The 11880-nt window shown below is 43.4% G+C and overlaps 1 long non-coding RNA gene across 2 annotated transcripts; it reads right to left on the reverse strand.

The window, feature by feature from the left end:
• Positions 1-3545: 3545 nt before the first annotated feature.
• LOC127294425 (uncharacterized) lies at positions 3546-11368 on the reverse strand. Of its 2 annotated transcripts, none has more exons than XR_011742998.1 (3): positions 10651-11368; positions 6023-8051; positions 3546-4787 (listed from the first exon to the last, which is right to left on the reverse strand). It is a non-coding gene; the product is annotated as an uncharacterized lncRNA (long non-coding RNA). The 2 variants fall into 2 exon arrangements; XR_011742997.1 differs by having other exon boundaries at positions 3546-4756; positions 10651-11366.
• Positions 11369-11880: the final 512 nt, after the last annotated feature.

Consider the following 11880-nt stretch of genomic DNA (forward strand, 5'->3'; position numbering starts at 1 on the left):
CTATCTTGTTTGCTATATTAAAAACACAAAAAATTAGTTACTTGCATTTACTTTACCTAGTTTGCTTTATTTACTGTTGCTAAAATGGGTACTCCTGAAAATACTAAGTTGTGTGACTTCACAACCACAAATAATAATGATTTCTTATGCACACCTATTGCTCCACCTGCTACTACAGCGGAATTCTTTGAAATTAAACACCTTTATCTTGAATCTTGTTATGCGAGAGCAATTTTCTGGTGTTAGTTCTGATGATGCTGCTGCCCATCTTAATAATTTTGTTGAATTATGTGAAATGCAAAAGTATAAGGATGTAGATGGTGACATAATAAAATTAAAATTGTTCCCTTTCTCATTAAGAGGAAGAGCTAAAGATTGGTTGCTATCTCTGCCTAAGAATAGTATTGATTCATGGACTAAATGCAAGGATGCTTTTATTGGTAGATATTATCCCCCTGCTAAAATTATATCTTTGAGGAGTAGCATAATGAATTTTAAACAATTGGATAATGAGCATGTTGCACAAGCATGGGAAAGAATGAAATCTTTGGTTAAAAATTGCCCAACCCATGGACTGACTACTTGGATGATCATCCAAACCTTTTATTCAGGACTGAATTTTTCTTCGCGGAACCTATTGGATTCAGCTGCTGGAGGTACCTTTATGTCCATCACTCTTGGCGAAGCAACAAAGCTTCTTGATAATATGATGATTAATTACTCTGAATGGCACACGGAAAGGGCTCCACAAGGTAAGAAGGTAAATTCTGTCGAAGAAACCTCTTCCTTGAGTGATAAGATTGATGCTATTATGTCTATGCTTGTGAATGGTAGGACTAATGTTGATCCTAATAATGTTCCGTTAGCTTCATTGGTTGCTCAAGAAGAACATGTTGATGTAAACTTCATTAAAAATAATAATTTCAACAACAATGCTTATCGGAACAATTCTAGTAATAACTATAGGCCATATCCTTATAATAATGGCAACGGTTATGGTAATTCTTATGGGAACTCTTACAACAATAATAGGAACACACCCCCTGGACTTGAAGCTATGCTTAAAGAATTTATTAGTACACAAACTGCTTTTAACAAATCTGTTGAAGAAAAACTTGGGAAAATTGATATACTTGCTTCTAAAGTCGATAGTCTTGCTGCTGATGTTGATCTCTTGAAATCAAAAGTTATGCCTAGTGAAAATCATAATAATAATATTGTTACTACAGCAAATGCCATCCAAGTTAGAATTAATGAGAATATAAGATTGATGGCCGAATTGCGTGCTAGGTGGGAAAGAGAAGAAAATGCTAAAGAAGATAATATAGCTAAAGTTTGGACTATTACCACCACTAGTAATGCTAATGTTCCACATGTTGCTACACCTCCTACTATTAATGGTAAAAGAATTGGTGTTGGCAATGTTTCCACTTCTAATGCAAAGCGTGAGAAACTGCCTGAAACTGCTAAAACTGTTGAAACTGCCTGTGATAAAGCTGCTGAATTTTTTTTCCAACATGCGGGACAATGATCCCATTGCTTTAGATTATAATGGTTTAGATTTTGATGATTGCCATATCTCTGAAGTTATAAATTTCTTACAAAAACTTGCTAAGAGTCCTAATGCTAGTGCTATAAATTTAGCATTCACGAAACATATTACAAATGCTCTCATAAAAGCTAGAGAAGAGAAATTAAATCGCAAAACTTCTATTCCTAGGAAGCTAGAGGATGGTTGGGAGCCCATCATTAAGATGAAGGTCAATGACTTTGATTGTAATGCTTTATGTGATCTTGGTGCAAGTATTTCCTTTATGCCTAAGAAAATCTATAATATGCTTGACTTGCCACCATTGAAAAATTGTTATTTGGATGTTAATCTTGCTGATAATTCTACAAAGAAACCTTTGGGGAGAGTTGATAATGTTCGCATTACCGTTAACAATAACCTTGTCCCCGTTGATTTTGTTGTCTTGGATATTGAATGCAATGCATCTTGTCCCATTATATTGGGAAGACCTTTTCTTCGAACTGTTGGTGCTATCAATGATATGAAGGAAGGTAATATTAGATATCAATTTCCTCTCAAGAAAGGTATGGAACACTTCCCTAGAAAGAGAATGAAGTTACCTTTTGATTCTATCATTAGAACAAATTATGATGTTGATGCTTCGTCTCCTGATAATACTTGATATACACTTTCTGCACCTAGCTGAAAGGCGTTAAAGAAAAGCGCTTATGGGAGACAACCCATGATTTTACTACAGTACTTTTAATTTATATTTGAGTCTTGGAAGTTGTTACTACTGTAGCAACCTCTCCTTATCTTAGTTTTGTGCATTGTTGTGCCAAGTAAAGTCGTTGATAGTAAGGTTCATACTAGATTTGGATTACTGCGCTTTACTGTCACGAATATGGGCCTAATTCTCCGTAGGTAACTCATAAAATTATGCCAATTTACGTGAGTGATCCTCAGATATGCACGAAACTTTCATTCAATTTGAGCATTTTCATTTGAGCAAGTCTGGTGCCTCAATAAAATTCGTCTTTACGAACTGTACTGTTTTGACAGATTCTGCCTTTTATTTCGCATTGCCTGTTTTGCTATGCTTGATGGATTTTTCGATTCCATTAACTTTCAGTAGCTTTGTGCAATGTCCAGAAGTTTTAAGAATGATCATGTCACCTCTGAACATGTAAATTTTAATTGTGCACTAACCCTCTAATGAGTTGTTTTGAGTTTAGTGTGGAGGAAGTTTTCAAGGATCAAGAGAGGGAGATGATACAATATGATCAAGGAGAGTGAAAGCTCTAAGCTTGGGGATGCCCCGGTGGTTCACCCCTGCATATTTCAAGAAGACTCAAGTGTCTAAGCTTGGGGATGCCCAAGGCATCCCCTTCTTCATCGACAACATTATCAGGTTCCTCTAATGAAACTATATTTTTATTCCATCACATCTTACGCACTTTGCTTGGAGCGTCGGTTTGTTTTTGTTTTTGATTTGTTTGAATAAAATGGATCCTAGCATTCATTGTGTGGGAGAGAGACTGTGACGCCCCGAAACCGGTATCCTGAGGATTCCAGCGATCCCGCCGAAATCCGCACGATATCGATTCAGAGACGCCCTCCGACACGACGTGCGCGACGAATCACACACGTGATGCCAGAGGAATTAACACGAGCGGTAACATTACAACAGGATTACAATAGAGCCCACAAGATACATATATTACAACAACGACTCCAACGAGTCAAGATACAAATATACAATGCAAAGATCCAAATCATACAGAAGATCGAATACGTCCGAGTACGGACAAGATACAAATTGGACTAAGAGTCCTTAAGATAACCAGTGGCGTCCATAACCCCCGCCCGTGCCAAGCGGAAGGGTAACCTTGCTAACGTCGTCATCTCGCACTGTCAAAGTCGGGCCATCGGTTGTCGAGCAAAAGGGGAGGAGACAAAAAGAAAGGAAGGCGAGGGTAAGTACCAATGGCACGTACTTGCGAGACAAGACCAGCTATGCTCATCAAAGTGGGCGGTATAAACTTCACCCGGCTATATGTGGAGTTTAGCGGCAGCAAAGCTACTATCCAATAGAGACACGCTACAACTTCCGTCTACTCAGAGGAGATAAGAGAGCGCACAAGGTAACAGATAAATACTACACAAACATAACCCAGCCAAATACACATATCCCCTTCAACAATTGCGAAGAGGCAATGTAAAAGGCACTCAACGGTGGACAAGTTTTATTAGGTATCGGTTGTAGTAATGCTAAATTACTAATCAAGTTATTATCAGATTATTAACAACAAGATAATAGTGTAAGTTGTTCTATGATCAAGCCATACAATTCCAAGTCGTCCATAACCGCGGACACGGCTTATCGATAAGATGTACACCCTGCAGGGGTTGCCCAAATGTAACCATACGCATGCTCGAACCCACTTACTACAGGTGGAGTCTCACAACAAGACCGTTCCCAATGCAAGAGAAAGTTTAATGGGAGCCACCCAACTAAGCTACCCGTGACGAAGTCCGGCCGTACTCCGATACGGACCCAGAGGTTTGCGACAGCTTCCAAGGCGGGCACTAACGACCGGCCAAGGATAAGGAGTCCCGCGTTATGAGTACAGTACAGAATAAAACACCCGAAGGCAACAGGAAGTAAATCGTGCATCGTGCATATGGGCAAATAAAACCAAGGTTGTGGCTCCCAATAAACAGACTCGAGGAAAGGTAGTGGGTGATGGGGGTCCCACTCCCCCACGTACGGGTAGAGCGCTCAATCTCGGAACAGATAACAAGAACTCGGGTCCTAGGGGACATTAGCGAGCCAAAGTTCCGATGCTTTCGCAAAGGGGCTCACAGATGCCTCTGCTTACAATTTTAGTTGTTAACAATAAAGTAAAGTGTGATTATCTCCAACAAAAGATATAGCATGTGATAACCTCCCAACAAGATATCCCGAACATCTCGAGATATCAACAAGACCCTAAACTCGCCTACGACTCGCAAGCTGGCAAACAACAAACAATAGGTAGGGCGAGGAGGTGTATCTCGGACATATAGGTAACAGGTGGATAGGACACGTGACACAACAGAATCGCAACACAAGGATAGCAATAGATCAAAAGAGCATGTAAAAGTAAAATAGGTGAAGGGGTGGGCTCGCCTGTGAAAAGCTGCAGAAGAACTTGTCGTATCTCACAACACCACTTCGCGATCCTATCCGGGAAGAAGCAAATGCTGGAACACACAACGGGTGCAAGTCTTACCACTACGCAAGAAGAACCAGCATGATCAAGATGGTATGCATGACATGGCAAGGATGATGCGATGCACTTATCCAATTTAATCGGAGTCGAAACCCCGAACAAACAAATTAGTGTTGAAGTTGCATATCTAGTGGCAAAGTTAAGTGTTCATTAGCATGACATAACATGGCAGGGGTATGCTACTTCAATGTTAAACGGAGCGGGGAAACCTATATTCGGTAATTCCAAATACTCCGCATATTACTATTACGTGTATATGCACAATCTACACTTCACGACATGATGCGAGATGCAACAGGCATATGGATGGCATATTCAGATTGTACACATTTTTCTGATAAAATTTCATATACAACACTTTTTATTTGTAGTTATAATTTGAAAGGTATAAAATAGACAGATTTACAAACAAAAGGAAAGATATAGAGAAAGGTTAGGCTGGATCTAGGAGGTGGCAAAGATGGTGAACCACACGGTTTGGCTTCAGTTTTTGCAACAGGATAGAGTGGCATACACGTGAAGTACAAAGTAGATCATTTAGCTAGTCAGGCTAGCAAGGATCGATTGTGTGCCGTGCCTAGCTAGCTAAAACAATCAAGAAGGTAGATCATTAGCAGCTAGCTGGCTGGATTGGCATCGACAAGATGAATAGAATAAAACATGTTCAGTATTCGAACAGCAGCACTTGGTGGCAGTTTTACTGAGACAGAGATGGATATGGCTGGATCTCAAGAGTATCTGGAAACAAAAAACTAACACGGGCATAACATCCAACCAATTGGATTTGATACTGGGATACACTGTACAGATAAACGAGGAAGGGATCGAACATGGAACATGCCACAAGGTGCCGCTGTTGATCAAATAGCTTCTTGCTGAAAGCAAATTGAAGCAACCAGCGCCGTGACTGTTTTTGAAGCCGAGCTGCAAGGTGCACAGTTTACTGACGAAACTGAAACGAGAAAAACAGAGACAGACCGGTGGCGGATGAATCGCAAGCAGCTAAGCACATAGGCAGGCAGCTGGATCGATCCATGAGCTAGCTAGCTAGCTTAAGCAACCAACTTAGCAGGTGGATGAATACGGGATTGTAAGATATGCTAGCTGGAATTGGAAAAGAACGAGGCGCTTGAAGTTGGACCCAAACTGGAGGGCGCTGATCTGGTGCACGCACGGCACAGACAAGCGACGGCGACGGGAAGATGCAGAGAAGAGGTAGAGGGGAAGCGATGCTCACCCAGGAGGCCAGAACAGGAAGCAGACGTGCTTGGAGTCCTTGGCGTGTGCGCGGACATCGTTGAAGACGTAGACGACGGGCATGGTGGCGACCTCGGACGGAAGAAGAAAAGAGCCGTCAGTTTCGACAGAAATTGGCGACGCGGAAAAGTGGTCTGATGCGATGGGGAAAAGGCGGAATTGATAGGGGATCTCACCAGGAGTTTAAAGCCATGCTCGGCTTGAACGGAGGCGCGGCGTCGGTGACGGAATCGTCGATGAAGGGTGACGGACGAGGAGGAAAACGTCGACCGCGAGCTCGATCCTGGACGGTTTTGAGAGAGTCCTTGGGCGAAGTTGGAGAGGTAGACGAGGTGCAGCTTTTCCCCACGCAGATGGCCATGGAAAAGCTTGTGGCGGCAGAGCCCTTACGAGATGCAGGTGGTGTTTCCGTTTGCTGGTTGAGGAAGGAGAAGGAAAAACGAGGAAGGAAGAAGTGGCGGCGGCAGGAAGGAGGAGCAAGAGGAGCGCTAGGGTTTGCTTGACTTCACTGGGGAAAACAAAAATAAAGAGAATGGAGTGGTTGAAGTGGTGATGCTCAGCTCCTATGAACCTGGCGTGAGCTGGAGCAGGAAGACGCCAAACAGTGGCCAGAACGAGTCATTGCTGGGCTGGGCGTTAAGCCAATATATTGGACTGCTGGGCTGCTGATTAACTGAGCTGGAGTTGGTATGGCCAAGAGAAAAACAAGGTGGAGATAGGATTTAGTATCAACATGAGCCGATCGGTTCAGCTATCTCTTCTTCTTCTTCTCTTTGTCACTTCCTATTTTCTTGTTCTTGCTGAATTCCTCCGGGCAAGGAATAAGATGAGAGTATGGGTTTGCACAGATTTGAAAAACTTTATATTTTGGTTTTAGAATAATTTTGTGAAGTCCCAAAATATTTGTTTTGTTTTAATTTAATAAGAAAAGGAGAACGGAGGGTTTTTTTTTATAGAACCATATGAGAAGAAAACGCAAATAGCTTTTATTAAACAAAATAGTTTTCGTTTTGACAAAAACATGTAGATGATATGATGCATGATGCATATGACTTAGGAACGACACGGGAAAACGAGCGGCGAAGAAAAACTATTATTAGGGTTTTTCCGGGTCGTTACAATCGACACCACTAACAAGGAACCTCGCCCCGAGGTTCCACCTCAAGGTACGGGGGAGAGAGGTGAACTATCGGATCTTCTTGCGCCATGCTGACATTCACATGTACCTGGCGTGGAACCTTCTTCTGGCGAAGTGTTGATCTTCTCGACACCACTAACAAGAATTCTTGCTCTATGTAGAACGGTCGACACCACCAACAAGAAGTCGTTCTTCCGCTGTTGATGACGCGCTTCCGTCGGGATCCTCCGAAGATCGGACCTATTAGGTAAGGGGCAAAGATCGTCCAACCCACGTCGGAAGCTAAGACTCAGAGAAACACATATAAGAGAAGAGACTCAAAACTCGCAAAGGTAAGATGAGAAAGAATAGAGGTAAGGAGGAAAATCAGAGCTAATCAGATCTATCCAACGAATTTTCAGAAAATAGTTTAGACTCTCTAAACTCAAAGACCGTTGGCAAGGTTATCCTAAAGGCTGGACTAGTGGGGTATCGACAACCTGGGCTCTGATACCAACTTGTGACGCCCCGAAACCGGTATCCTGAGGATTCCAGCGATCCCGCCGAAATCCGCACGATATCAATTCAGAGACGCCATCCGACACGACGTGCGCGACGAATCACACACGTGATGCCAGAGGAATTAACACGAGCGGTAACATTACAACAGGATTACAATAGAGCCCACAAGATACATATATTACAACAACGACTCCAACGAGTCAAGATACAAATATACAATGCAAAGATCCAAATCATACAGAAGATCGAATACGTCCGAGTACGGACAAGATACAAATTGGACTAAGAGTCCTTAAGATAACCAGTGGCGTCCATAACCCTGCCCAGGCCAAGCCGGAAGGGTAACCTTGCTAACGTCGTCATCTCGTACCTGTCAAAGTCGGGCCATCGGTTGCCGACAAAAGGGGGAGGAGACAAAAAGAAAGGAAGGCGAGGGTAAGTACCAATGGCACGTACTTGCGAGACAAGACCAGCTATGCTCGCTGGTGGGCGGTATAAACTTCACCCGGCTATATGTGGAGTTTAGCGGCAGCAAAGCTACTATCCAATAGAGACACGCTACAACTTCCGTCTACTCAGAGGAGATAAGAGAGCGCACAAGGTAACAGATAAATACTACACAAACATAACCCAGCCAAATACACATATCCCCTTCAACAATTGCGAAGAGGCAATGTAAAAGGCACTCAACGGTGGACAAGTTTTATTAGGTATCGGTTGTAGTAATGCTAAATTACTAATCAAGTTATTATCAGATTATTAACAACAAGATAATAGTGTAAGTTGTTCTATGATCAAGCCATACAATTCCAAGTCGTCCATAACCGCGGACACGGCTTATCGATAAGATGTACACCCTGCAGGGGTTGCCCAAATGTAACCATACGCATGCTCGAACCCACTTACTACAGGTGGAGTCTCACAACAAGACCGTTCCCAATGCAAGAGAAAGTTTAATGGGAGCCACCCAACTAAGCTACCGTGATTTAAGTCCGCCGTACTCCGATACGGACCCAGAGGTTTGCGCTTGACTTCCAAGGCGGGCACTAACGACCAGGCCAAGGATAAGGAGTCCCGCGTTATGAGTACTCTGAGAATAAAACACCCGAAGGCAACAGGAAGTAAATCGTGCATCGTGCATATGGGCAAATAAAACCAAGGTTGTGGCTCCCAATAAACGGACTCGAGGACAGGTAGTGGGTGATGGGGGTCCCACTCCCCCACGTACGGGTAGAGCGCTCAATCTCGGAACAGATAACAAGAACTCGGGTCCTAGGGGACATTAGCGAGCCAAAGTTCCGATGCTTTCGCAAAGGGGCTCACAGATGCCTCTGCTTACAATTTTAGTTGTTAACAATAAAGTAAAGTGTGATTATCTCCAACAAAAGATATAGCATGTGATAACCTCCCAACAAGATATCCCGAACATCTCGAGATATCAACAAGACCCTAAACTCGCCTACGACTCGCAAGCTGGCAAACAACAAACAATAGGTAGGGCGAGGAGGTGTATCTCGGACATATAGGTAACAGGTGGATAGGACACGTGACACAACAGAATCGCAACACAAGGATAGCAATAGATCAAAAGAGCATGTAAAAGTAAAATAGGTGAAGGGGTGGGCTCGCTTTGTGAAAAGTCGCAGAAGAACTTGTCGTATCTCACAACACCACTTCGCGATCCTATCAGGAAGAAGCAAATGCTGGAACACACAACGGGTGCAAGTCTTACCACTACGCAAGAAGAACCAGCATGATCAAGATGGTATGCATGACATGGCAAGGATGATGCGATGCACTTATCCAATTTAATCGGAGTCGAAACCCCGAACAAACAAATTAGTGTTGAAGTTGCATATCTAGTGGCAAAGTTAAGTGTTCATTAGCATGACATAACATGGCAGGGGTATGCTACTTCAATGTTAAACGGAGCGGGGAAACCTATATTCGGTAATTCCAAATACTCCGCATATTACTATTACGTGTATATGCACAATCTACACTTCACGACATGATGCGAGATGCAACAGGCATATGGATGGCATATTCAGATTGTACACATTTTTCTGATAAAATTTCATATACAACACTTTTTATTTGTAGTTATAATTTGAAAGGTATAAAATAGACAGATTTACAAACAAAAGGAAAGATATAGAGAAAGGTTAGGCTGGATCTAGGAGGTGGCAAAGATGGTGAACCACACGGTTTGGCTTCAGTTTTTGCAACAGGATAGAGTGGCATACACGTGAAGTACAAAGTAGATCATTTAGCTAGTCAGGCTAGCAAGGATCGATTGTGTGCCGTGCCTAGCTAGCTAAAACAATCAAGAAGGTAGATCATTAGCAGCTAGCTGGCTGGATTGGCATCGACAAGATGAATAGAATAAAACATGTTCAGTATTCGAACAGCAGCACTTGGTGGCAGTTTTACTGAGACAGAGATGGATATGGCTGGATCTCAAGAGTATCTGGAAACAAAAAACTAACACGGGCATAACATCCAACCAATTGGATTTGATACTGGGATACACTGTACAGATAAACGAGGAAGGGATCGAACATGGAACATGCCACAAGGTGCCGCTGTTGATCAAATAGCTTCTTGCTGAAAGCAAATTGAAGCAACCAGCGCCGTGACTGTTTTTGAAGCCGAGCTGCAAGGTGCACAGTTTACTGACGAAACTGAAACGAGAAAAACAGAGACAGACCGGTGGCGGATGAATCGCAAGCAGCTAAGCACATAGGCAGGCAGCTGGATCGATCCATGAGCTAGCTAGCTAGCTTAAGCAACCAACTTAGCAGGTGGATGAATACGGGATTGTAAGATATGCTAGCTGGAATTGGAAAAGAACGAGGCGCTTGAAGTTGGACCCAAACTGGAGGGCGCTGATCTGGTGCACGCACGGCACAGACAAGCGACGGCGACGGGAAGATGCAGAGAAGAGGTAGAGGGGAAGCGATGCTCACCCAGGAGGCCAGAACAGGAAGCAGACGTGCTTGGAGTCCTTGGCGTGTGCGCGGACATCGTTGAAGACGTAGACGACGGGCATGGTGGCGACCTCGGACGGAAGAAGAAAAGAGCCGTCAGTTTCGACAGAAATTGGCGACGCGGAAAAGTGGTCTGATGCGATGGGGAAAAGGCGGAATTGATAGGGGATCTCACCAGGAGTTTAAAGCCATGCTCGGCTTGAACGGAGGCGCGGCGTCGGTGACGGAATCGTCGATGAAGGGTGACGGACGAGGAGGAAAACGTCGACCGCGAGCTCGATCCTGGACGGTTTTGAGAGAGTCCTTGGGCGGAGTTGGAGAGGTAGACGAGGTGCAGCTTTTCCCCACGCAGATGGCCATGGAAAAGCTTGTGGCGGCAGAGCCCTTACGAGATGCAGGTGGTGTTTCCGTTTGCTGGTTGAGGAAGGAGAAGGAAAAACGAGGAAGGAAGAAGTGGCGGCGGCAGGAAGGAGGAGCAAGAGGAGCGCTAGGGTTTGCTTGACTTCACTGGGGAAAACAAAAATAAAGAGAATGGAGTGGTTGAAGTGGTGATGCTCAGCTCCTATGAACCTGGCGTGAGCTGGAGCAGGAAGACGCCAAACAGTGGCCAGAACGAGTCATTGCTGGGCTGGGCGTTAAGCCAATATATTGGACTGCTGGGCTGCTGATTAACTGAGCTGGAGTTGGTATGGCCAAGAGAAAAACAAGGTGGAGATAGGATTTAGTATCAACATGAGCCGATCGGTTCAGTTATCTCTTCTTCTTCTTCTCTTTGTCACTTCCTATTTTCTTGTTCTTGCTGAATTCCTCCGGGCAAGGAATAAGATGAGAGTATGGGTTTGCACAGATTTGAAAAACTTTATATTTTGGTTTTAGAATAATTTTGTGAAGTCCCAAAATATTTGTTTTGTTTTAGTTTAATAAGAAAAGGAGAACGGAGGGTTTTTTTTATAGAACCATATGAGAAGAAAACGCAAATAGCTTTTATTAAACAAAATAGTTTTCGTTTTGACAAAAACATGTAGATGATATGATGCATGATGCATATGACTTAGGAACGACACGGGAAAACGAGCGGCGAAGAAAAACTATTATTAGGGTTTTTCCGGGTCGTTACAGAGACACGCTCCGCTGTTGCATATGGACAAATATGTCCTTAGGCTTTACTCATAGTATTCATGGCGAAGGTTGAATCTTCTTCGTTAAATT

The sequence above is a fragment of the Lolium perenne genome, chromosome 4 (genome assembly GCF_019359855.2).
Source record: "Lolium perenne isolate Kyuss_39 chromosome 4, Kyuss_2.0, whole genome shotgun sequence".
NCBI lineage: Eukaryota > Viridiplantae > Streptophyta > Magnoliopsida > Poales > Poaceae > Lolium > Lolium perenne.